General features: G+C 40.2%; 1 protein-coding gene across 3 annotated transcripts in view; it reads left to right on the forward strand.

Annotated features, from left to right (window-relative positions):
* Nucleotides 1–23869, forward strand: part of RABGAP1 (RAB GTPase activating protein 1) — a 177811-nt gene that overhangs the window by 1680 nt on the left and 152262 nt on the right. Inside the window, exon 1 of one of the 3 annotated variants that reach the window (XM_054502510.2) lies at nt 7962–8059. The exons of 1 other annotated variant lie outside the window; for it this stretch is intronic. The gene's annotated coding sequence lies outside the window, so the exon portion shown is untranslated. Of the gene's footprint in view, nt 1–7961; nt 8060–12095; nt 12366–23869 lie in introns of those variants that run through there. One more of the 3 variants, XM_054502508.2, reaches the window with a different exon arrangement.

The raw sequence follows: 23869 nt of genomic DNA on the forward strand, positions 1-23869 counted from the left end.
TAGAGAAGAATGTGTATTCTGCTCTTGCTGGGTGGAATGTTCTGTATATGTCTTTTAAGTATAGCTGGTTTATTATGATGTTTAGTTCCTCTATTTCCTCACTTATCTTCTATCTGATTCTTCTCCCCGTTATTGAAAATGGGGTATTGTAGTCTCCCACTATTATTGTAGAACTGTTTATTTCTCCTTTTAATTCTGTCCATTTTTGCTTCATGTATTTTGAGAGTCTGTTCCTAGCGAGGTAAATGCCTATAATTTTTATATAATCTTGTTGTAATGAGCCTTTCATTAATATATAATGTCTTTGTCTCTTATAACCTTTTCAAATTTTAAAATCTATTTTGTCTAATGGTAGTATAAGTACATCAGCTCTTTTTCAGTAACTATTTGCATGTTATATCTTTTTTTCATTAAATTATTATTATTATTATTATTTGAGAGGGAGTCTCACTGTGTCACCCAGGCTGGAGTGCAGTGGTGCCATCCCAGCTCACTGCCACCTTCGCCTCCCGGGTTCAAGTGATTCTTCTGCCTCAGCTCTGGAGTAGCTGGGATTACGGGCCAGTACTGGGGATTACCATGCCCAGCTACTTTTTTGTAAATTATTATTATTTTCTGTGACAGAGTCTTTCTCTGTCGCCCAGGCTGAAGTGCAGTGGTGCAATCTCGGCTCACTGCAACCTCCACCTCCTGGGTTCAAGCCATTCTCCTGCCTCAGCCTCCCGAGTAGCTGGAAATACAGGTACACGCCACCATGCCCAGTTAATTTTTGTATTTTTGGTAGAGATGGGGTTTCACCATGTTGGCCAGGCTGGTCTCAAAATCCTGACCTCCCACCTCGGCCTCCCAAAGTGCTGGGACTACAGGCGTGAGCCACTGTGTCCAGCCCTTTTTCCTTGAATTATTGAAAAAAATTTTTTTTGTAGAGACCAGGCCTTGCTATGTTCCTCAGGCTGCTCTTGAACTCCTGGCCTCAAGCTATCTTTGGTCTCCCAAAGTACTGCAGTTGTGAGCCACTGTACCTGGCCCTTTTTCTAACCTTTTCTTTTCTTTTTTTTTTTTTTTGAGACAGAGTGTCGCTCTGTCACCCAGGCTGGAGTGCAGTGGCGTGATCTCGGCTCATTGCAAGCTCTGCCTCCCGGGTTCACGCCATTCTCCTGCCTCAGCCTCCTGAGTAGCTGGGACTACAGGTGCCCGCCACCACACCCGGCTAATTTTTTTGTATTTTTAGTAGAGACAGGGTTTCACCATGTTAGCTAGGATGGTCTCGATCTCCTGACCTCATGATCCGCCCGTCTCGGCCTCCCAAAGTGCTGGGATTACAGGCATGAGCCACCACGCCCGGACTCTAACCCTTTATTTTCAAGCTATTTGTGTCTTTGGATGTCAAGTGATTCTCTTGTAGACAGCATTTAGTTGGATCATGTGGATTGTGTGTGTGTGTTTAAAATTAATTTGCCCTTTCTTTTTAAAAATTAAATATATTTTTAGAGACAGGGTCTCACTCTGTTGCCCAGGCTGGATTGTAGTGGCATGATCATAGCTCACTGAAGCCTGGGACTCCTGAGCTCAAGTGGTCTTCTCACCTCAGCCTCTCAAAGTAGCTGGGACTACAGGTGTGCAACACCACACTTGACACCTTTCTTTTCTTTTTCTTTTTTTGAGACAGAGTCTCTCTCTCTGTTGCCCAGGCTGGAGTGCAGTGGCGCAGTCTTGGCTCACTGCAGTCTCTGTCTCATGGGTTGAAGCGATTCTCTTGTCTCAGCCTCCAGAGTAGCTGGGACCACAGGCATGCGGTCCCATCAAGCAATCCGCCTGCGTTGACCTTCCAAAGTGCTGGGATTATAGGCATAAGCCACTGTGCCCGGCCTTGACTCCTTTCTGTCTTTAGATTGGAGAGTTTAACCTTGACTCCTTTCTGTCTTTAGATTGGAGAGTTTAAACCATTTAGATTTAAAGTAATTATTGATAAGGTGGGATTTATATCTGTCACTTCTCTATTTGTGTTTTATATGCTTTTTAAATCTTCATTTCCGCCATTACTGCTTTTTTGTGTTAGTGTTAGTTGATTTTTTTTTTATCATGAAACGTTTGAATCCCCTCTCATTTCCTTTTGTGTGTATTCTATAGATATTTTATTGGTGGTTACCATAGGTATTACACTCAACATCCAAAAGTTATAACAATCTAATTTGAATTGATACCAATTAACTTCAATAGCATACAAAAACTCTGCTCATGTAAAGCTCTGCCCTTTCCTTTCTGTTACTGATGTCACAGATAACATTTTATACATTGTATATCCAATAACATAATTTTTTTTTTTTTGAGACAGTCTTGCTCTGTCACTCAGGCTGGAGTGCAATGGCGCAATCTCAGCTCACTGCAACCTCTGCCACCCAGGTTCAATCGATTCTCCTGCCTCAGCCTTCCGAGTAGCTGGGATTACAGGCACCCACCACCACGCCCAGCTAATTTGTTTGTATTCTTAGTAGAGATGGAGTTTCACCAATATTGGTCAGGCTGGTCTCAAACTCCTGACCTCAGGTGATCCACCCACCTCGGCCTCCCAAAGTGTTGGGATTACAGACATGAGCCACCACGCCCAGCCAACATAAATATTTTTTATGCATTTCACTTTTAAATCAGAGAAAATAAAAAGTGGAGTTACAAATCATAATTACAATACTTGCTTTTATAGTTGCCAGTGTATTTGACTTACTAGAGATCTTTGTTTCTCTGTATGGCTTTGAGTTACTATTGAGTGTACTTGCACTTCAAAATGTCGGTTTCTCTTTAGCATTTCTTGAAGGGCAGGAATTCTGGTGGTAACAAACTCCCTTGGCTTGTCTTTATCAGGGAACGTCTTAACTTCACCCTCATTTTTGAATAACAATTTTGCCAGATACAGATTTTTCCATGACAGTTTTTTTTTCTTTCTTTCGAGCCTCTGAGGATTCTTTATTGGCGGATAATCTTATTGCAATCCTTTGTATGGGACAAGTTGCTCATCTCTGGCTGCTTTCAAGATTCTCTTTTTTTTTTTGGCTTCTCACAGCTTAATTATAATATATTTGGTGGTTTCTTGGTATTTCCTATCAGGAGTCTGATAAGCTTCTTGGATTTGTACATGATGTTGTTCATAAAGTTTGGAGAGTTTTGACCATGATTTCTTGCAATATTATTTCTACCCTTCTCCTTTGGAACTCCCACAATTCATTATGTTTGTCCTACTGATGGTATCCCACAGGGTCCCTTAGGCTTTATTTACTGTTCACTTTTCTTCATTCTTTTTTCTTCCTATTCTTCAGATGGAGTAGGAGTCAGAAGGAATCCACCTCTCCACCTAGACAACAGTTCTACCAGCAGCAGCTCTCTGAAGTAACTATGTTGGAACTCTGGAGTCTATTCAAATGCTTACATCTTCCAAGGGAAAGCTGGGCTGGTAAATAGAGGTTAATTTCAGTCTCTGTCAGCTTTAGTGTGATAGCAGCTACTCATGCAGTGTTACTTAACCCTGTAGCACACAGCTGTATCCACATTCCTGGTGCGGCTTGCTGGAGGCTGGGTGGGCAATACGAACTTTGTCCTCCAAATACTGGCTGTCGACACTCTGGTTGCTGATGAGTGAAGTGCAGGTGCAGAGGCAGGTTGCCACTGTTTTGACCCCCCACCAGCTGAACCTATTTCCAAGGGTTTTAAAAGAATAGCACCTGTTTTGTTTGTTTGCTTCCCTTTTACCCCATTTATGAGTCAGATATTGAAGGATAGGATATTCAAAAGCAATCACTTAGGCAGGGGAAAGTAGAAAGCTACTGCATATAACCAGGGAAAGACACAGGCTAAGAAAAGACCTGAGAAAACCTTAAGCTTTCACCCGAGGCTGATCCTGATCCCCAGCACAAAGACAATTACAAAAGCCCAGCAAACATGGGGGCAGAAGGAGAATCTTATTTTCAGATTCACCACATTATGAGATTCAAATGTTCAATTTTCAACAACAACAAATCATAAGGATTTAAAGTGAAGCCAAATGTGGTGGCATGTGGTCATAGTCCCACTTAATTGGTTGTTACTGGGCAACATAGTGAGACCCCATCTCTAGTTGAAAAATAAAATTTTTAAAAAAATCACAAGACATACAAATAAACAGGAAAGTATGGTCTAGTCAGAAGAACAAAATAAATCAACTCAAACTATTCCCACAGAAGCCAAGATAGATGTCTGACTTAATAGACAAAGGCTTTAAAACAACTATTTTGAAGTTGTTCGAAGAACTAACAGGGTGGCTCATGCCTGTAATCCCAGCACTTTGGGAGGCCAAGGTGGGCAGATCACCTGAGGTCAGGAGTTCGAGACCAGCCTGGCCAACATGGTGAAACCCTGTCTCTACTAAATACAAAAATTAGCTGGGCATGGTGGCGTACGCCTGTAATCTCAGCTTTTTGGGAGGCTGAGGCAGGAGAATTGCTTGAACCTGGGAGGCGGAGATTGCAGTGAGCCGAGTTCCTGCCACTGCTCTCCAGCCTGGGTGACAGAGTGAGACTCTTATCTCAAAAAAAAAAAAAAAAAACAGAAAAAGGACTAAAGGAAGACATGAACAAAGTCAGGAAAACAATGTATGAATAAAATTAGACTATCATTAAAGAGAAATTATAAAAAGGAGCTGAGGCCAGGTGTGATGGCTCATGCTGGTAATCCTAGCACTTTGGGAGGCCAAGGCTGGTGGATCATGAGGTCAGGAGTTCGAGACCAGCCTGGCCAACATGGTGAAACCCCATCTCTACTAAAAATACAAGAACTAGCTGGGCGTGGTGGCATGCCTGTGTTCCCAGCTACTCGGGAGGGTAAGGCAGGAGAATCACTTGAACCCAGGAGGTGGAGGTTGCAGTGCACCCAGATTGCACGACTGCACTCCAGCCTGGGTGACAGAGCGAGACTTTAAGAAAAAAAAGGAGCTGAAATGAAATTCTAGACCTGAAAGATACAGTAACTGAAATGAAAAATTTACATAGAGGGGTTCAAAAACAGATTTGAATGAGCAGAAGAAAGAACCAGCAAATTTGAATATATTTCTTTGTAAAATACCCACGGAACCCTGTTCCTTCTTTTTTCCTCCTGCTTCCTTAGCTCAAGCCTTCCTCATCTTAGGCAGTCTCCAAACTATTCTATCAACCTCCTCTTTTCCCTGCTCTAGTTTTACTAGAGTGATCTTTAAAAAAAACCCCAAATCTAATATTGTCACTGTCCTTTAAAATATCCAAGGGCACCCATGTGTCTATAGAGTGAACTTCAGTTTCCTTATTTTAGCATTCAAGGACCTTCCTATTTTGGCTCCAGCCTACTACATTGCTTTATTTCACACCAGCCCCACATTCCATTCATATACTGTAACCACATTTTCTTGGGTACAAAGTCACTTACTGAAAAAAAGTTGAGCATATTTGGAAGCCAAAATTCATTTTCTGTGAATGGGATATCAATATATAGCATTGGTAGGCATTGAAACAGACTATAGTCTATTTTTAAAATGGATTAGATGATAAAAACAACATGTATGTCATCACTAATCCAGTGGTCAATATTAGCATAACTCTAAGATACAATAAATGTTGTATCTATTGTAGATACAATGTTATGTATTTAACATAACATCTAACATATGTTAGATTCATAACGTTGTATGTAATATAATGAAACATGAAGTATAACCTGTCACTTGTGAGGTGTACTAGTCTGATATGTTTGACTTGAATCCACTGAGTCTTCAAATATAACTTTCTTGTTCAAGAAATACAAGGCTTGCAGGAACAAGCTCAATGACTTCATGAGGAAGCAACCACTCAGATAAAAATATTTTGCACTTCAAGTGGCCTGATTTCTACAGTGAACAAGAATCTTTTAATTTTTTTTTAAGTGCCATAATTAAAAAGTCAAGGGATGTAACCAGATGGAATGTATGGTCCTGAATTGGATAATTTGGGAATACTGGTTGTAGAAAAATATAATTTGGTCAACAGAATATTTGATTGTAGTTAGGTATTATGTGAGAGGAAATTTTCCTGTAACATTACTGAGTTAAGAAAGCCAACTGTAAAAATAACTTTAGGTTGACAGAAAATGTGAATGTGATCTAGGAATTAGGTGAGAAGAAAATGTACTGAAATAAGGTAGATATTTTTAATTGAAAAAGGAGATGACTAAAGTGATCTCATTTTGAAAAAACAAATACACACACACAGAAGGATATACTCTGAAGTATTAACATTGGCCCTGGGAATGCCATTTTTTTTTTTTGTTTGTTTGTTTTTCATTAAAACATAGAGACAGGGTCTCACTATGTTGCCCAGGCTGGTCTCGAACTCCTAGGCTCAAGCCATCCTCCCACCTCAGCCTCCCAAAGTGTTAAAATTACAGGCAAGAGCCACCACACCTGGCCTTTTTAATTAAAAAAATTTTTTAAATGCAACGTTTTCTTCTTTTGTTGTTGTTTTAGCTTGTCTCTATTCTCCAAAGCATGTTGTACTGATTGTGTAGTACAATTTTATTTAAAAATGTATGTTAAGATTTACATAAATATTTGGGGTATATATGAACCAAGAAATACATGAGAAAGTATGGGCACCAAAACGTTAAAAGTGGTTTTGTTGGGAGTTCAGGGGATTTTACTTTCTCCCTAATACTTTATTCTTTGAATATCTTGAAATGGATATTTTGTAACTGTATAAGGAGAAAGGAAGCGAAACTATTTTTCTGCAGGGGTACAGCCACATCTATTGTATTAGACAAATCACAGAGGGATTGCAACAGAACACAGCTTTTTCTCACTGTTTTTTCTCTGGTTGATCGGGATGCATTATCCACCAGAGAACACTGTAGATGACTCATTCACCAGGAAAAGAGCATATGCCAGTTGGAATAAAGAAAGGGGAAGAGTAAGGAAGAGGCTGTAGAATTATTTTATAAATTATCAAGTCTTATGAGCCAGGTGCAGTGGTGCATGCCTACATACAGTCCCAGATACTCAGGAGGCTGACGTGGTAGAATAGCTTGAGCCCAGGAGTTGGAGGGTGGAGTGTGATATGATCGTCTGTGAATAACCACTGCACTGCAGCCTGGACAAGATAGGGTCTCTTTAAAAATAAGACTTAACTAGCACTTTAATAATCATTGTTTTTGTTCCCAACTGCATTGTACATTCATTGAGGACAGGGACTTTAAACTTCATTATATTGCTGTTGCTGTTTTTCACCTTTGAATGATTTTTAAATAAAAATCTCATCTTTGAGTTACAATCTGATATAACCTTGTCCATTTCTGTCCTCTTGTGTGCCTTAAATGCCTTTAGGCAGCTGTGTTGTACCAGTGGTTTTAGGACTTGGCAGTCGGAAGTTTTGACTTCTAGACTGGATTCTGTAACTAAAGCTAAATTACTTTATAAAAGGAGAAAAATCGTACCATTCTGACGGGTTTGTGGTGAAGCTGAAATGAGACAGCCACATAAAGAACCATCACAATCCCTGACACGCCGTGCGCCCTCAGTAAATGCCAAGTGAATTTTATTACACTGTGAAGTACTGATTTTCAAACAGGACTTGCACATGAAAGATGAGCAGGGGGATTCCTTGCTCAAGCACCAGTATTCTGGGGTTGTACCCTTTGTTAGGCTCAACAGGTGCTACCCAGTCCGCTTCCATTGTCTCCAGTCCCGGCTGCAGTCACGTAGTTGCCTGTCCAACTCCAGATACACAAGACAGCCCACGTCCAGCTCGCAGCCAGTGCACTTCGCGCAGGCGCACCGTCCTGAGGCGGGATGAAAGCCCAGGTGGGGCTCGGCGAAGAGGAAGCTCCGCCTCGCTTCCCGGCATTGGGCCAATAGGGTCGCTCGTCATGGTCGCAGACCTATGAGACGGGGCAGGGGGCGGGGCGGAGGGCGGAAGAAGTCGCGCTCACGTGAGTAAGGGGGTGGGGGGCGGGGACAGGGCGGTTTGGGAGGCCCAGGCGGCGGAGCCTCCGGGACGGCGAGCGGCGGGCGGCGGAGGAGGAGACGGCGGGTCGGGTAGGGCCGCGTTTCCCCTCCTCCTCCTCCCACCCTCCTACCTACCAACCCCAGGGGTATTTTCCGACGGCCCCTGCGGGGAGCCAAGCTGTCTTCTCATCCCGCGGGGTCGGGCCAGTGGAGCTGCTCTCAGCTCCCTCGACGGGCCGATTTCTGAGGGGAGCCGTGATTGGGGGGAGGGGGAGCTGCGACGGAGGGGAGAGGGCGCATGCGCAAGCTGGGCCGCTCTGGGAGCCCCTGCCCAAACCGGTTCCCCCTGTCTGGGTGGGTGCCGGTCTTCTGAGTCTTGCGTATTTGGCCCTCCCTCTGGTCCCCCAGCAAAGCCGGTTTGTGTCTTGACTTTAATGTTTTAGGCTTCGTCCTATTTGGGAATCCAGCCGCTTCCCCCCGCCTCAGTTTCTCCCCATTGCCCACTAGGCCTGTATCTGTGACTTAAGCTAGCTTGGGCCTCAGGCTGTCCTGGGCTGCGCGTAAATTTCAAAGATTTGCTAGTTTTCACTGTCGCTTTGCCATCTCAGGTTGGTCTTTCAGTCTCATTTCCCCGTCTGCAATTAAAGCGTCCTTGGCATCCCAGTCTACTCATCTCCTTGAAGCAGCTACCCCAGTACCTCATCGCTGTATCTTGATTATCCGCACCCTTAGGGTTTTACGTATTGAGCCAAAGGATAACCTCAAGACTTCCAGGAGTTCGCTGTCCATTGCCTGGTAGTACTTTGGTCTCTACTCTTCTGCATCCAGACTGTTTATCGTCTGCTCCTGCGTTTCACGCATCTGCATACCTTTGGTTACTCGAGAATTCTTTTTTGGAAACAAATGTCCTAGGAGACCGTGTTAAGTGATCATGCTACTAGTGTTCCCGCTACTAGTGCTCCGTTAGTTTTAAATCATGTTCCAACTTGAATTTGAGGTCTTTTGACTTTCGTTGGCTTTTTATCAGGGGAAAAAAACCTGTTAGGGACAGGGTTTCACAATTCCTTTTCTATTTCCATTCACATGTATTTACAAACGTGTGCCTGGAGTAGTAAGTACACAGTAAGTGAGTTTCCAACTGTTTTTGTTTCGGAAGAAAAAAAAAATGGAAGGTGAATGGAATTGTGTTTGTAACATTAAACTGATGTTTGAAAAGTAGTTGAGAAAAAAAGCTTAAGTACCAAGGAGGTCTCATCCAACTTTTTTTAAAGCGAAGGACCTGTTGCCTTAGTTCAAGTTTGTATAAGGTGCTATTTAATATGTATTGAAGACTTAACTAGAGCTTACTTATAAAAACTGAAAATAGGGGCCGGGTGCGGTGGCTCACGCCTGTGATCCAGCATTTTAGGAGTTTGAGGCGGGCGGATCACAAGGTCGGGAGTTCGAGACCAGCCTGTCCAATATGGTGAAACCACGTCTCTACTAGTAGTACAAAAATTAGACAGGCGTGGTGGCAGGCGCCTGTAGTCCCAGCTAATCGGGAGGCTGAGGCAGGAGAATCGCTTGAACCTGGGAGGCAGAGGTTGCAGTGGGCCGATATTGTGCCATTGCACTCCAGCCTGAGCAACAGAGCGAGACTCCGTCTCAAAAAAAAAAAAAACAAAATAGGGAAGAGAAGTCTTTACAGATCTTCCTGTGTAGAGTTCACTTTGTATTAATAAAATTTCAATCCATGATTGATTTGTATGTATTGGTAACATTTAAAATTCACATGTAACTTTAATTCAGGATATTAACTCAGATTCATAATTAAAGTTGAAATATTAGTGGCGTGAGGTGATTCATGCTTGTAATCCCAACACTTTGGGAGTCTGAGGTGGGAGGACTACTTGAGTTGAGAAGTTCAAGACTGCAGTAAGCTATGATGGGTGCCACTGCACTCCAGCCTGGGTGACACAGCCAGTTCCCATCAAAAAATAAAAAATAAGAAAACAATAAAAAATCTGAGATATAGTCATGTTGTGGTGCACTTTATTTTTTTTTTGAGACTGAGTTTTGCTCTTGTTGCCAAGGCTGGAGTGGTCTTGGCTCACTGCAGCCTCCGCCTCCTGGGTTCAAGGAACCGATTCTCCTGACTCAGCCTGGGATTACAGGCGTGTGCCACCACGCCCAGCTAATTTTTTGTATATTTAGTAGAGACGGGGTTTCATCATGTTGGCCAGGCTGGTCTTGAACTCCTGACCTCAAGTGATCCACCTGCCTCAGCCTCCCAAAGTGCAGGGATTACAGGCGTGAGCCACCGCGCCCGGCCACACTTTCTTTTAATTGTTTGAATGTTATGATTCAGTTTACAGTTAACGCATTGACATTAATAGGTATATATTTGTTTGGAAAGTTAACCTATCAGCTATGTGCATTTTGGCATTTTTGGCATAGTATTTTGTTCGCAGTTTATAAGTGTTGTAGTAATGTAGTGGGAACAGAGACACCTGTTTCCTACCTTTTCTGCTGCATATTGAGAGAACTGTATTATGCGCTTTATCTACATGAGGGGCATGGTTTTCCACACAATTTATTAACTGGACTTTGTAGCCCAGCTTCTTTTAAAGAAGTCTTTGTTGGCCGGGCGTGGTGGCTCACGCCTGTAATCCCAGCACTTTGGGAGGCTGAGGCAGGCGGATCACAAGGTCAGGAGATCGAGACCGTCCTGGCTAACACGGTGAAACCCCATCTCTACTAAAAATACAAAAAATTAGCCGGGCGTGGTGGCAGGTGCCTGTAGTTCCAGCTACTCGGGAGGCTGAGGCAGGAGAATGGCGTGAACCCGGGAGGAGGAGCTTGCAGTGAGCCAAGATCGCGCCACTGCACTCCAGTCTGGGCGACAGAGTGAGATTCCGTCTTAAAAAAAAAAAGAAGTTTTTGTTTTTTATTCAGTATATTTCCAGCTAAAGGAAAGCCTCCTTTGGAGGCCTCATTATTTCCCAGTAGTTTTAACAAGGAATCTTTGAATACAGGTTTCAGAAAATAGTTTAAATTGGTGCTACAGGTGAGTATCTTTGTTAAAACACTGGTTTGCTAAGGTTCTGACATAGGCTGCCCATAATGTTATCTTTGTAATTTCAATATAATCGGATATCATTAGACTTCTCAAGCATGTGGAATAAATGAATACAACACACTTTTTTTTTTTTTTTTTTTTTTTAAAGAGATAGGGTCTTGTTCTCCTTCCCAGGCTGGAGTGCAGTAGTGCTGTGGTAGCTCACCTCAACCTTGAACTTCTGGGCACCAGTGATCCTCCTGCTTCCACCTCCCAAGTAGCTAGGACTGCAGGCACATGCGACCACACCCAGTGAATTTTGCTATTGTTTGTAGAGACTGGGTTTCACTATGTGGCCTAGGCTGTTATCAAACACTTGGCCTCAAGCAGTCCTCCCACTCTGGCCTCCCAACGTGACAACACTCTTAAATCATCTTTGTTTCTTTTTTTTTTTTTCTTTTTTTGAAAGGGAGTCTCACTCTGTCGCCCAGGCTGGAGTGTGGTGGTGTGATCTCAGCTCACTGTATCCTCCCAGGCTGGAGTGCAGTGGCACGATCTCGGCTCACTGCAACCTCCGCCTTCCGGGTTTAAGAGATTCTCCTGCCTCAGCTTACCGAGTAGCTGGGACTACAGGCGCGTGCCACCACACCCAGATAATTTTTTATTTTTATTTTTAGTAGAGATGGGTTTTCACTATGTTGGCCAGGCTGGTCTCGAACTCCTGACCTCAAGTAATCCACCTGCCTCGGCCTCCCAAAATGCTACGATTATAGGAGAGAGCCACCGTGCCCGGCCTAAATAATCTTTCTTAGCAAGACTATACTTCAGGGATCATTCCTATAGTTTGTTAAATAATCTTTCTTGGAGATAGAACTCAAATATTTAAGAAGTGCTAATTTAAGGTACGTAAAGCAGAATTTGGCATGACATTTTGGTGCTTTGTATGTAGTTGCCTTGTTTTAGTGAGTTTACATAGTTAGATCCCAGTGAAAAAAAATTCAAGGCTCGGGACTTAATGCCCTGGGTATGCCTGGAAAAACACCATGTATACATCATAGCTGTTGCTTTTTTTTTTTTTTTTTTTTTTTTAAGCATAAACCGGTTACCTAGTCATCCCTACCACCCTCACCCCTCTCAGTTTTGTGTTGATCCTGAGATCATTATTCTTTAGAAACGTTGTAACAATATTGGATAGACGTTTAAGCTTACATTGTAACCATTCACGTTGACCCTAACAGCCTTGTTTCTCTTCATGTGCAAAGACTGACCAAATATGGAAGTGTGCAAGTCTTGAACACAGTTTATAGAATGTGGCCTGAAGTTTCCCTCCTCTTTCCAAATCAACCATAATATTCTGAGGTATTCAGTGAGAATTTTTTGAAGATTGTTTTCTATCAGACTTTCCCCCCTAAATCCCTTTTTCTGATCACTATACAATGAAATAAAGCCCTAAACCTACTTTTAAGCTCCTGCCCGACATTAAGTAGTATGTATTATCTTGGTTGTAAAGTATGAGAAATATATCTTCTTAATTGTGTACCTCTCCAAGAATTAATGCATAGTTGTTATGTATTTCCTGTTAAGGTTGCATCAGCATTTGTGTTATAAACTACTACTCCTTGGGTTCTGTAAGTCTTTGTGGAAATAAATTTTTCTCTGTACCTAAATCTGGCATTTCTGAAGGTACATTAGCAAATGAGTTTCTGTGGTAACTTTAACATAATGTTACTAAGTCAAACTTTAACAGCAGTTTGACTGTTTTAAAACTTTCTCCCTTTTTCCCTTATTTATACATTTTGGTAACTAACCAACAACCTATGGTTTATAATTTTGTTTTCCGTTTTCTGAGGATGATCTTTTATCAATTAAGGAAATGATATGCAGAATCCTTTGGGAATGTGTTTTATTTTTTAAGACTAGTAAAATGCAGTAGTGAGAACGGGGAAAAGAGTAGAACAAGGAGTTTGTTCTGTAACTGACTGAACAATCGAGATAACTCACTGTCTTTGGACCAGCTTTGGGAATATATTTTAACTATCATGAAGGATAATACGAGACAGCATACTGGAAGGCACAGAAAACACGTATCTTCTGCCAAACATTCATGGTTTGCCTACATGCATTCCCCTGAAAATCAAACAGGTCATAGAAAAGACAAATTATATTACTGCATTTATCTTAGACTTTGATCATCTGTTGAATGATTTACCTGCTTAGTTTTAAATTCATGTAGATTAAAGAGAAGTGAATAATACATTTTAGATCTGAATGTAAACAGATGCATATTCTAAGTGGAATAGATTCATTTTCTTTATTGTAGATGAGAAAGAACTATGTTGACTAATTTCCTAAAAAGAGGAAAAGTCTTTGGCTAACCCTGCATTGCTTAAAAATACTCATATTTTTACATTTATTAAATGCTAATGTAAATTATACTGTAGAAATCTGAACAGTTTTTAAAATCTGTACTAGCAAGGTCAGGAATATAATCTGACCTTGTGAATGAGTAGTACATTAACATTAAGCTAACTTTCCCTGTGTTCCCAGGGATAGCTTCTATTGTGGCCATGGAATCCAAATAACAATTTAAATATTTAGTTTCACAGATATTGTGTTGAAATGGCATTAAGCCAGCATATGTAGAGTTCTGGAAAAAATTAAAGTGTGTTTCCTGAAATATCCACGGGAACATGAGAAAACCATTGGCAAGATTTTTTTCAGGTGTCAGCATTATCACACTCATAATTAACAGTTAAATGAATTGTTTTATGCACATTTCATCCCTACTTGTTACCTCTTGTACCTTTCATTAGAAGTATGAAGTATCAAGATATAGTGGGGAGAGTATGAACTTTGGGGTGAGAAAGACATGGATATCCCAAGTCTCTGAGAAAGAGTGATTAAGTAGCTTATCCTCAGAAACTCCATTTTTAAATATGGAGCTACTTATGTCTACCTCATGGAACTGTAATGGAAAACACCTGTTATTCCCCCCTCTAAAGATCCTATAAAGTTATAATTATTTTGAAACTTACTTTTATTGAAGGATAAATGTGGTATACATACATTGAAATATTATTCAGCCTCAGGGAAATTCTGACACATGCTACAATATGAATAAACCTTGAAGACATTATACTAAATGAAATAAACCAGTTATAAAATGATAAATATTATGTAATTCCACTGCTTATATGATACACCTAGAGTAGTCAATTTCTCAGAGATGGAAAGTGGAATAGTGGTTTTTGGAGGAGGAAGAGAATAGGGAGTTAGTGTTAATGGGCACAGAGTTAAGGAAATGTTCCAAGGACAGATGATGGTGATGGTTGCGTGACAATGTAAATGTGTTTAATGACACAGAATTGTACACTTCCGTAGCTAAGATGATAATGTTTGTGTTATTACTTAACCACAATGCAAAAAGATTACAACTTATTAAAAAGATTTTTTAAAGTTTTATTTTGTTTTACAATTTCCTGTATTTGTTTAATTCCGATATCTTTTTTAGTTAATGTAGAATTGAACTAAAAGTGATTTAATAGTTTAAAGAAGTAAATTGTCACAGTTATGGTGGGCTCAAATTTGCCTAAGCGTGAGTTTTAGATAAGCTAGTTTTTCTTGCCTTTAAGTGCAAGTAGGCCCAAGATGATTGCTTTGTTTCTTCTGGTTTTGGTTTTGGTTTTTTAACCTAACCTGAAATTAATCAGAAAGCTTAAATTATTACGATTCTCTTATCTCACTAAAATAATTCAAAGAAATAGCCTCAAAATTCAGAGTCAGAATGAAAACAAAGACATCTATTGTTTAGCGGTTAGTAGTGGTGGAAAGGAATTTATTTTTATAAAGAAGGGATGGTGTTCCATTGAGTTTTGTTTGATTTGTCCCACCCTTTCCAGGGATAGGCTGTGTGAAATTCATGTGAAAACCAGTGCAGCGAAACAAAGTTCAGAGCCAGGAAAACACACACACACACACAAACTGAGACTAATGCAATGTGATTTTTTATAGCTTCTTTGTACACTGCTTGTTTAATTTTAAAGAGCTACAAACCCACAGGAATTATCCTGCTACAGCATCTTTCAGACTTGATTCTTTTGCTGTATCCTGCCTTGTTCTTTTTCTAAACAGAGAGTAAACTCAACAGACTTGTGTTTTAGAAGGGTACAACTGGGAGCAGCATAGAGGATGGATTGGAATGGGGAGAGGATGTAGATAGGGACATCAAGAGGGAGAGAGATGCAATCCAGAAAAGGACAGAGACACCTAGATACTTGGGTTTGGATCAAGTTCCACAATTTTCTCTGTGAACTTAAGCGAGTTACTCAGTCTGCCCAAGCCTTAGTTTGTCTGTCATATGAAGTTAATACCCATCTGGCAAGGTGTGAAGATTAGTAATAATGCATGTAAAACTTGTTCGTACCATGTTGGGCATATAATTGACACTCAAGAAGTAGTAAGTATTGTTTTCTCTTTTGATTTAGCAGATGATTTAGTCATCTTGCTTAAGATTCCCTAAAGCTGTACCCATTTTTTCACTGGTTGAGCAACAAAAATGATGGGGATTGGGAGGGAAGTGGTTAGTGTTTGGTTCAAAGGGAACCCAAGGTATATTTTTTGTGACCGTGTTAACTGTTTTTTGGTCATGACAGTTGGGGATTTGATGAAGAGTCAGTCAGGTACACTCAAGGTTAGTTTTTTTTTTTTTTAGGTCTGTTCATTTTAGTCTTCATCCATGTCCACATCCCCAATACACGCTTGTAGAGTAGCATATTTGTCGTTTGTTTTCCTCACATTACTTAGACCCTACCAGTTAAACAGCCATGAAGTATATTCAACCAACCAAATTTATTGAACGCTGCCCGTAAGTAAGGATATGAAATTAATATGAGGAAAACATAAGACCCCTGTCCACAAGTAGTTCAGGGGACTCTTTGTGCCCATTATACTCCCAGGATTTGACATGGTGGTTTATACTCAGTAATTGCTTCTGGAATGAATGGATTGATCAATATAGTGGAGTAGAAAAGAAGCGTTGGGCTAGGTGCAGTGGCTCATGCCTGTAATCCCAGCACTTGGGGAGGCTGAGGCAGGTGGATCATTTGAGGTCAGGAGTTTGAGACCAGCTTGGTCAACATGGTGAAACCTCGTCTCTACTAAAAATACAAAAATTACGGCTGGCTGCGGTGGCTCACACCTGTAATCCCAGCACTTTGGGAGGCCTAGGTGGGTGGATTACCTGAGGTCAGGAGTTTGAGACCAGCCTGGCCAACATGGCGAAACCCCGTCTGTGCTAAAAATATAAAAATTAGCCGGGCGTGGTGGTGGGCACCTGTAATCCCGGCTACTTGGGAGCCTGAGGCAGGAAAATCGCTTGAACCCAGGAGGCCGAGGTTACAGTGAGCTGAGATCACGACATTGCACTCCAACCTGGGCAACAAGAGCGAAACTCCATCTCAAAAACAACAACAATAACAAAACAAAAACAAAAATTAGCTGGGCGTAGTGGTGCATGCCTGTAATCCCAGCTATTCAGGAGGCTGAGGCGGGAGAATCGCTTGAACTCTGGAGGCAGAGGTTGCAGTGAGCCAAGATCATACCACTGCATCCAGCCTGGGTGACAAGGCAAGACTCTGTCTCAAAAAAAAAAAAAAAAAAGGAAAAAGAAAAAAGTGTTGATATTATTTTACTGTGTGGTAAATGCTATAATTCTGTGATAGAACTAAAAAACAAAAAGCCTGAGGAGCCCTAGAAGACAATAACACTGCAGAAGGGAAAGGGGGAGGTTGAATACTTGATTGTATCACTAAGTTGCTGTTGGTGGAGAAAGGCTGATTGGGGAAACAAAAACACATTCCCAGCTGAGCAAGCAGCAAATGAAAAGGCTTGAAAGCATTAAAATGCATGACATATTTGTGTATATAGTATGGTGTGACAGAAGATAAGACTAGAATGGAAATTGGCTTCAGATTTTGAAGAACTAAATAATATAAGGATTTTGGATTTAATTGTATTTTCAGTCAGGAGCAATAAATAGTTTTGAGGAAAGGGGAGGGATGGGATATATGATCAGATCTAAGTTTTAGAAATTAACTTGGGGGCTAAATAATCAATGACTAGGAAGAGTCTAGAATGAAAGACTTGTTATAGCCAGGTTGAGAGAGAATAAAATACAAGTCAATGACATGAGGGATAGTGAAGAAGGAATAGATTTGGGGTGTGTTTTAGAACTAAAATCCATTATTCCAAGGGAGGGTAAGAAAAGGAGGAGTCAAGATTTGTTTTGGTTTGGTTTCTTGTGTTTTTTTTCTTTTTCTTTTTTTTTTTTTTTTTTGATGTTGTTTTGAATCTGTGGCTGTTAACCAGGATAGAGAATCTAGGAAGAAGAATCTGCTGACGTGTGGGGATTAAATGGTTTGGTTTTGCAAGGAATTGGTTTTGAGATGACCATAGGACACATATAGTAGAGCCCTGCTGTGTATTCTCATAACACCCTTTACACACCTCTGTTATAACAAGCACTATATTATAATTACTTGTTTACTAGTCTGTTTTTTCTACCACTGTAAGCCTGTCAAAGGTAGGGAGTATCTTTTATTCCTCACCATAACTCTGTACCTGGTGTCTGGCACATATCAGACTCTTTGATGCCGAATAGAAGAAAAAGAAAATATAACACAAATACCCATGTGGAATTCAAGAGAAAAGATAGTGCTAGAGTGTTATCAGCATACAATAGAAAGCTGTAACCATGTTAGCTAATGAGATAGCCAGTGAGAAGAAGGACGATGATGTGATTTTAAAAATAGAAAAAAAGGAACCTAAATGAGAACTAAGGAAAGATAGAGGTAGGAAATGGATGCAAAAGGATAAGTTTCAGAATAAGAAAATGGCCAGCATTTTCATTTACTTCAGCAGGTGGAAGTAAGAAATAATTCTTTGGGTTGTGAAATTTTGTAGTATTGATGGTTTTTAAGGGGTTCAGTGAAAGTGAGAAGTAACGGGGTGGTATTTTTGAGAGGGACTGTTTAGAACAGTGGGGAGTTCCATTGAAGTGGTAGAGGTGGAGGCATTAATACTACTCTTTCAAGAAGAAAATCTCAAGAAAACCAAAGAAATAAAGGTTAACCAAGCTTTGGATGAGGCACTAGCACATTTTGTCTCAAGCATGTCAGGTTCAATTATTAGTATCACCCACACCTCTTACTAAGCTAGGTAGGTCACTTACTGGGAGGTGGTTTTGCCTCTGCTAATTGCACATTAGCAAATCCATGCCACTGCATGTCACTGTTGGTTACTTCTCAGATGTTAGTTAACTAGAAACAGTACAAATATCTGATAGTACTCGGTCCAAAAAAAAAAAGTTGAAGTTTTTAAAAAAGTAAACACTGATTGTTCAAGAACCGACAGCCTTTGAAGGACTCTTAAAAGAGGTTTTATCATGGCCAGTTCTTTCCATTTCAGTCTGTTAACTACAGTACTTAAGAGGAAATTGAGAATGAATGTGTTTTTTTTGTTTTTTTTTTTGAGACGGGGTCTCACTCTGTCACTTAGACTGGAGCGCAGTGACTCCGTCATAGTTCACTGCAGCCTGGAACCCCTGGACTGAAGCAGTCCTCTGGCTCAGCCTCCCAAGTAGCTGGCACTACAGGCACACACCACCACACTTGACTAATTTTTAAATATCTTATTTTAGAGATGGGATCTAACTATATTGCCCAGGCTGGTCTTGAAATCTTGGCCTCAAGCGACCCTCCCACCTCAGCCTCCCAAGTTTTTGGGATAACAGGCATGAGCCACTGCTCCTGGCTAAATGTGAATCTTTATTTAGCAATATGGAGATGCATTTTATGCTGGGGTACATAATTGAGCATAAAATTGGCACTTACGGCACAGAGCAGTGACTGTAGGCAAAAAGTTCGTAGAGTTTTGGTATACGGGACTAATTTGCAATAAAAATCTGTAGTGATCTTTAATGTCTCTGTAAGAATAAAAGTAGTGAAAGAGTAGATATAATGAAAATAAAGCATAATTGAACTTTTAGGTGTGATGGAAGAGGCTGTATAAGTGAACATAATTGTCTGTCACCTCAAGTGACTTGACTTTTTTAAAAGAGAGGTAAGGCTGGGTACAGCAGTTTATGCCTGTAATCCCAGCACTTTGGGTGGCTGAGAATTTTTTTTTTTAATTTTTAAATTTTTATTTTTTGAGACAGTCTCGCTCTGTCGCCCAGGCTGGAGTGCAGTGGCGTGATCTTGGCTCACTGCAAGCTCCGCCTCCCGGGTTCACGCCATTCTTCTGCCTCAGCCTCCCGAGTAGCTGGGACTACAGGCGCCGGCCCCCACGCCTGGCTAATTTTTTTTTTTTTTTGTATTTTGAGTAGAGACGGGGTTTCACCGTGTTAGCCAGGATGGTCTTGATCTCCTGATCTCGTGATCCGCCTGCCTCAGCCTCCCAAAGTGCTGGGATTACAGATGTGAGTCACTGTGCCTGGCTGAGAAATTTTTTTAAAAAATTACCTGGGCATGGTGGCACACACCTGTGGTCCTAGCTACTCAGGAGGTGGAGGTAGGAGGATCACCTGAGCCCGAGAATTTGAGGCTGCAGTGAGCTAGGATCACATTACCACATTCCAGCCTGGGCGACAGAGCAAGACCCTGTCTCAAAAGTAAAAGCATCCTTGAACTTGCATCCACCAACCTGCCCTGTTGGTAATTGGACTTGTTACAAGGATCTAGGCTCACCACTTCTATAAAAGGAGGAGACAAACTGTGAGTGCTTACCTACCAAATGCCAGGCTATTCATATGTATCTTTTTTCAAATGGGATAATAATCTGTTTTCTATCTACTTTACAGAATTGTTAGGATGATAAAATGAGATAAAAATGTGTACATCTTATTCCTTTCTGTGATACATAAAGGATTTTTATTCAAAGTACTATTTTGCTTTTATTTAGATATTAACAACTTAGAATGTGAAATTAGGAAATTAATTAATTTATTTTTTCCTTAGTAATGTGTTTCCCGACTAACAACCAAATTAACTCATACAGGCACTGTAGACATAAGCCAAGAAGTAGAGATAGTATAAGTATTTTAATTTGAATTACTTAAATCAGTTAATAACTGTTAAATTTTTTTGAATTTGAAGTTAGTTTTTGAAAAGCTATAACTTGGGTGCTTATAATGTTCTTTGTGTATTGTTAAATGTTTTATGTATAGTCCTTAGTAATTTATACAGTAGCTCTGTGAGATCGATAGTATAACATTACCTCTATGGAAACTGAGGCTCAGTGTGACAAGCTCATACTATTAGTAGTGGAACCAGTGTCTTTTTTTTTTTTTTTTTTTTTGAGACAGAGTCTTGCTCTGTTGCCAGGCTGGAGTGCAATGGCACAATCTCGGCTCACTGCAATCTGCCTCCCGGGTTCAAGCAATTCTCTTGCCTCAGCCTCCCGAGTAGCTGGGACTACAGGCATGCGCCACCATGCCCAGCTAATTTTTATATTTTTAGTAGAGACGAGGTTTCACTATGTTGGGCAGGATGGTCTCGATCTCTTGACCTCATGATCCACCTGCCTCGACCTCCCAAAGTGCTGGGATTGTAGGCGTGAGCCACTGCGCCTGCCCGGAACCAGTATTTTAACTTAGGTTTTTCTTAACTCCTGATTGTGTGCTTCAGCATCACAAATATGACCTCTGTTCTTTTTGTCAATTTATAAAAGGTAGTCTTACTTTTTCCTTGGGTGGCTCTTGCTCTTTTCCATCTTTATTTGCTATTTATCCTACTTCTTTAACAAATAGTTGAGAACCTGCTATGTGCCAGGCATTATTACAGGTGCTAGGGGTCCAACACTTAATCAGACATAAAAATGCCTGCCCTCCTGAACCTTAGGTTCTAGTTTACATTATACTTAAATTACCAAAATATATGTCAAGCGGTTATAGGTGCTATGGAGAAGTGGGGTGGCAGTGCAGGGTGTTGGAGGGAGGAATTTTGGTACTTTATTGTCAATGGGAATTAGAATTAAAGTCTGAAGGATGAAGAATTAGAGTAAGGGACTTATTATGGTAACTGATGTAAGTAGGGATTAAAAAGAAATCCCTTATGGTCTTGAGACAGAGGTTGTGAATCTCTAGAATTTGCCAGAAGTGCAGCAAGTTCTGGGGTACCTCTTCATTGTGGAGGCCAGGGAATGGGTGGTTTTATCTATGTTTGTGGAGCTGATGGACTACTCCCTTTTCACTTCTGTCCATGGAGGCCAGAGAAAAGGAATCTTATTGTATAATTTTTCCTTTACTACTTAGTGTTTTGATAAACCTCATTCTTGCTGAGTGATTCAGTTACTTTCAGTTGCCAAAACAAATAATAAAGTATTTTATAAAGTGTATTTTCCTATCACCTTCTCAAAGAAAGTAGGTGGAACTTTGAGCTTGCCAAATCTTCTCAGTTCCTTAGTGTAATTACCAAAGTACATTGTTTTTGAGTCCAGAGTAGTAGTATACAAAGTTGTTAGTGTCTGAGACCAGAGCTTTAGACCACTTTCCCAGGCCTTCTGCCATCCAACTGTTAATCACATGATAAAAGATGGATAAAAGACTTAATTGATTGAGCATGAAAACTTCTCTTGAAGTACACATTCTAAAAAAAAGTTAAAGACTCCTTTACCCAATACTGAGTGTTTTGGGACAAGGCCCAAATTTGTGGCATTAGAAAGGCTTCATAATTGAGTGGAAAGAGTGTAGCCTTTGGAGTGAGATAACTGGGTTTAATTTTTGACTTTAACTCTAACCACATTACATTGAACAAGTTACACCATCTCTCTAAGACTTAATTTCCTCATTTGTGAAATAGAGATGTGACAATTAAATTAAAAGGCACTCACCATTAAATTATAAAACAACGTAATAGATACTGTAGAAAAATCAAATGTAAAATGCTGTAGGAACAGATATAAGGGAAACAGTTCTTTGGATTCTGGGGTGAGAATGGGCAAGTGGACTGAGAAGACTACTAAGAGAGGGAGATTTTTACATCATGAATGATGAATTGGAGTTGATCAAGTACAAAAGTGAGGAAACCACTTCAGGAAGAGAATCCTGTGAGGGCAAGTATCTAAAGGAATAAAGTATATTTCCTTAGCAAAGGTCTAAATTAGTCCTCCTCCCAACATGTTCCCATAATTTTCTTTACCCTAAATCAGTACTTATTAGGTACGATTTGCTTCTGTTCTCTACTAAACTATAAACTTTGGGGCAAGGTTCTATTTTCCTTTGTTTATCATAGCTTACTCTTTATACATTAACCACTCAATAAGTATTCATTGAATGGATTAAGTGAAACATTTTTCTTTGAATTTTTCAAAAGTACAATTTGAAATGTTTTTGAATGCCATACTATGTATTTAGATTTGGTCTTACGAAATCCAGATGTGTAATAGCTGTTAAGCAGGGGAATTAGTTTAAATAAAAGGCAGCAGAGAGTCCAGGGTTCTAGCCTTAGCTGTACCACTAACTGGTTAAATGACCTTACTTCTCTCGGGGTTACCATTTCTTTATCTAACAGTATTGATTTATAAGTTTTTTTTTCCTACTTTTTACTCTGCCATCAACTTGATTTTAGATTTCTAAGTTTTCTTCCAACTATAATACTCAGGGATTGTGTAGTTTCTCCTGCCAGATGTTTATATGTGGGCCTTTTAGGGGAAAATTGTGTTTGACACATGGTGTATGCTCCATAAATATATAGTCAATGATTAAAAATCCAAAGCATAAATCAGGACTTCTCAGTCAGAGAAATTAAACAGATTTTTAGAACCTTACATCTTTGAGGTACTAGATGAACATGGAGCCATAGCTACTTTTGTTAGTTAATGAGTATAACGTTATATCGTTTTGTTGATGTTTTGACAACCAAATGAAACATTGCCACAAAGTTTGCAGAACTAGGTTTTAAAATGATGGTGAGTTTAAGTTTCATTCCAAGACTCAATAATTGAATGAATTTTCATAAGTGACACATATTTATACTTTTTGCTGGGAATTTTTGGTATGAAACCCTTATTTGGGTAATGTTCATATTGAGCTGAGTTCTAAGAAACTGTGGTGTGGGAAGATGCAGTTTTTAATGAACTTCTCATTTCTTGCTTTGTAAGGTATTTCCCAGCTCTAGAATTTATGCTAAAGTTTAACTGCCCTGAATTTTTCCTGTTGGGTGTTAATGTGAAATTTGGCCTGTTAAAATCATGTTAATATTTTAAATTTAAGTATCAATAATGCTAGGAAAACCTTATTGTGCCCTCACAATAACTAAGTGCTTTCCATTTCATTTACATGTACAACTTTAAAAATTAGAGGGTAGGCCGAGGCGGGCGGATCACGAGGTCAGGAGATCGAGACCATCCTGGTTAACACAGTGAAACCCCGTCTCTACGAAAAATACAAAAAATTAGCCGGGCGTGGTGGCGGGCGCCTGTAGTCCCAGCTACTCAGGAGGCTAAGGCAGGAGAATGGCGTGATCCCAGGAGGCGGGGCTTGCAGTGAGCCGAGATCCCGCCACTGCACTCCAGCCTGGGCGACAGAGTGAGACTCCGTCTCAAAAAATAAAAAAAAAAAAATTAGAGGGTAGAAAACAGAAGGCTAGTACTTATATATTTTTGGAGGCTAAGACTTGAATTGCAACTTAGCCCAAAGAAATCACTGTAAGTAGGGTTATCCTGAAGGGAATATGTTTTATTTATTTTTTTGAAGTCTGAAATATCTTGGCCTTGAATAGCATGAAATTCCCTTATTATCTGGAATTAAAAAAAACCCTAAGCTATAAGTAGTGAAAGTCTTAGGAAAATATTTTTGAAGTATTTAA

The sequence above is a fragment of the Pongo pygmaeus genome, chromosome 13, assembly GCF_028885625.2.
Source record: "Pongo pygmaeus isolate AG05252 chromosome 13, NHGRI_mPonPyg2-v2.0_pri, whole genome shotgun sequence".
Lineage (NCBI taxonomy): Eukaryota > Metazoa > Chordata > Mammalia > Primates > Hominidae > Pongo > Pongo pygmaeus.